The sequence below is a fragment of the Aethalodelphis obliquidens genome, unplaced genomic scaffold (assembly GCF_003676395.1).
Source record: "Aethalodelphis obliquidens isolate GAN/ISIS:26980383/991018 unplaced genomic scaffold, ASM367639v1 scaffold1539, whole genome shotgun sequence".
Lineage (NCBI taxonomy): Eukaryota > Metazoa > Chordata > Mammalia > Artiodactyla > Delphinidae > Aethalodelphis > Aethalodelphis obliquidens.
Genome location: NW_020839450.1, coordinates 2,443 through 6,049, shown reverse-complemented (window position 1 = coordinate 6,049; position 3,607 = coordinate 2,443). Strand labels below are relative to the sequence as shown.

Here is a 3,607-nt window from a genome sequence, read left to right as displayed (position 1 = left end):
CAGTACAGGTCATTTGACCTCAGACACCTAGGTAAGTGAGCATGCGGTCTCTTCACACAGTGTTACCGTGGTTTGCTGCAGGGATCCTGTTAAGGTCTTTGATGGTGAACAGGTATGAGATGACGTGACAATAACTCAGAGACATTCCCAATATCAGTATTTACAAAATGAATGTTTTTGAGACTCTTAAATTTACCTAGTTTTTTCCATATATGTGGTTACGAAGTTCATATGTCCCTAATAATACTCATAAGATTCTTATGTCCTTCTTTAGAGGTAACAGGTACTTAACTACTAATGAAAGATGCAGGGATTCTTGTAATTTATCATGTTGGCATCACAGCATTACTAGCTCAGGGATTATTGCAGGGAGCCCTTCTGAGAAGAAGGTGTCTCTTCCTAGGGTTTGACCCCAGTGTCTGCAGGCCAGTGTCCAGGTAGTGTTGATGTGTACCAAAATCATACCAGAAGTGACCAAGGGAATCTGGGGGTATAGAGGTAGAACGACATGTGTACCAACTACATTTACTGCAGTTTGTTTTGCAGATTCAGGATAACACATCACAGTAAGCGCATCAGTGGTAGTGAACATTGCAGCGTGTTGGTGTGGAGGTGAGGGATGATGTGGGTATAAACCACAACACAGACGATCAACATTCACATATCTAGGTAATGCTGATGTGTCTTCACACTTCTTGTTATCATGACTTTTTTTGCAGGTAGTCAGGTAAGAAATTGTAGACACCTTACACATCTAGCAACCATGTTATCCTATAGTTTTATATTTTAGAAAACTTGATATTTAACCATCTGATTGTTGAGTGACAGATACCCATGTAATCCTCGTAGAGCTATGAGTCACAGTACTAACCAAGGTTCCATGCAGGTGTAAATGCAGGAGATAATGGTCTGTGTAACAGTGGCCTAGGCCTTGGAGTATAGCAAGATTCCAAGTAGGTTTGCTGAGTCCTGCAGTGATGGTCATGACAGGGTTATCTTCAGGGTCCAGGTAGTAAGTAAACTTGTGTCCATAGGCACATTTGTCACAATGTGTTTTCCAGGTTCCTGTCTAGGGATCATGGTGAACTTCTTAATGATCATTAAAGGGACATGGCTTTTATCCAAGTAAGTGATAGTGTGGGCCTTTTGCAGGTGACAGGCCATGTGATCTTCAGATATCTGGGTAAATGAATATGATTTCCCTAACACAGTGTTATCCTGTCGTTTTGCAAGTGTTTTGTTAAGTCCTTTCCTAATATGCAGGTATTAGGTTATGTGACTTTAGCTCATTAGAAAGCTTCTTATTTTCATATGTGTGAATGATGATGCTTTCAAGACTACTTTAAGTATGGCTTTGGCACGTATGCAGTTCAGAAATTAAATTCACCCCAACAATACCAGTGAGCAGGATATTTGACTGTATTCTTGTTTAGGGATTATGGGGGGGGGGGTTTGTGTGTGTGTGTGTGGTACGCGGCCACTGTTGTGGCCTCTCCCGTTGCGGAGCACAGGCTCCGGACGCACAGGCTCAGCGGCCATGGCCCACGGGCCCAGCTGCTCCGTAACATGTGGAATCCTCCCAGACCAGGGCACGAACCCGTGTCCCCTGCATTGGCAGGCGGACTCTCAACCACCGTGCCACCAGGGAAGCCCGGGTTTATGGGTTTTATATACACAGAGTGCTAGATGGATCAGTAGATGGCCAGGTGGTTTCTCATACTGCCCATCAGTGGTTGTTATTCACCCTGGGATTTTTGCCGGCATCCCTTCAAGAGAGGAAGGTATGTCTTATTAACGTTTAATCTCAGATATCCAGTTATCCATGGAAGGCCGATGTGTCTTGAAATGATAGAATTGAACAAGGAATTTGTGGGTGTCCCAGTGGAATAAGATGTATACCAAACACAATTTACACAATTTTTTCAGCTTCATGTAAAGACATCACAGTGAACCTATCAACAGCAGGTAACAAGGCACATAGCAGGTATTGAGGTAAGTGATAATTTGGGCCTAAACCACAGCCCAGATCATGTGATCTTCACACATATGAGTAAGTGATGATTGTGTCCGTAACACTTGTGCTCCCCTATTTTTGTTTTTTGCAGGTATTCTGTTCAGGTCTTTGGTGGTACATAGGTATGAGATGTGACATTAACTCATTAGAGGATTGCTTATTTTCACATATCTATGTAATTACCTGATATTTACCTTGTTTTTTGGCAAGCGTAAGCCAAATTAATTTGTCCCTAGTAATAGTAGCAAGTGGTAATTTTTACTGTATTCTTGTACAGAGATAACGTGTATTTCTCACTTGTAGTGGTAGACAGATTGCAAGCATCCAGGTAGTTTGTCATATTGTTCTAACTGCGTTATTAACCGTGGGATATTTGCAAGTAGCTGTTCGTGGGAGGAAGGTGTGTGTTACTAGAGTTTGACCTCAGAGTTCTCCAAGTATCCAAGTAATGTTGAATGGTCCCAAAATGATACAGATGACAAGGGAATTTGCAGGTGTACAGGTAGAACGAGACACTGTACCAAGCACATTTTTCACACTGTGTTTTTCAGGGCTTGCCAAGAGATCAGGCAGCGAGCCTCTCTATGGCAGTTGATGGCGGGACATCGCTGGTGTTGAGATAAGTGATGGCGTGGGCCTAAACCATCCAGTCTTCCTGTACGTAGGTAAGTGATGACGGGTGTCAGTGCTGCTTGTCACCGTGACTTTGTTGCAGGTGCTCAGGTAAGAAATGAACAGGTAGTCTTTACCAAATCTAGAGACCATGACTTTTCACTTTTTATATGTTAGGGAAAATTTATGTTTAACACTAGGAATGCCCAAGGGTTACAGGTATACAGGTATTTATCATGATTTTCCCCACCACAGTACTACCCATAGGATTTGTATAGGTGTCCAGTCAAGAAATGACAGTTTTCCAACCTTGGCATCAACCTTGGATTACTGTAAGTATCCAGGTAAAGTTGATATATCTCCGAACGATTAAGTGAGCAAGATTATTTGCAGGTGTCCTGGTAGAAAAAACTGTGCCCCTAACAAATGTTTCAAAACATGTCTTTCACGTTTCCTTCAAGAGATCACAGTGAACCTAACATTGGTCGTGGATGGTGGGACATGGCTGGGATGCAGGTAAGTGACGATATGGGCCTCAACCACAGCACAGGCTTTCTGATCTCCAGGTAGGCAGGTAAGTGATGATGATATCCCTCACGCTTGTTACCATGATTTCCTTGCAGGCGTTCAGATAGGAAATGATGGATCCCTTACCAGTTCTAGAAACCAGGAGTTTTCATTTATTATATTTTAAAGAAACTTTTTGTCTTTCTCTGTGAGTGTTGAGTAATTTCACATAACCATGTAATTAGCATGATGGCCCCAGCCATGGTAGTGACCATGGAAATTTTGCATGTGTTCCCTTAAGAAATGTCAGCTTACCTGAGAATATTCCTGACTGGGCTTACTGCCAGTATTCAGTTAGAGCTGATGTTCTCAGAATGATGAAAGTAGTGAATGTTCTTTGCAGGTGTCATGTTAGAACAAGTTGTGTCCTTTTACACATATATCATAATACCTTTTTCAGGTTCATGTCAAGAG

General features: G+C 42.3%; 1 long non-coding RNA gene across 1 annotated transcript; it reads left to right on the top strand.

Moving 5' to 3' along the window:
- The first annotated feature begins 1,590 nt into the window (after positions 1-1,590).
- On the top strand, positions 1,591-3,040 carry LOC113617057 (uncharacterized). The gene is made up of 2 exons (XR_003431489.1): positions 1,591-2,136; positions 2,566-3,040. It is a non-coding gene; the product is annotated as an uncharacterized LOC113617057 (long non-coding RNA).
- Positions 3,041-3,607: the final 567 nt, after the last annotated feature.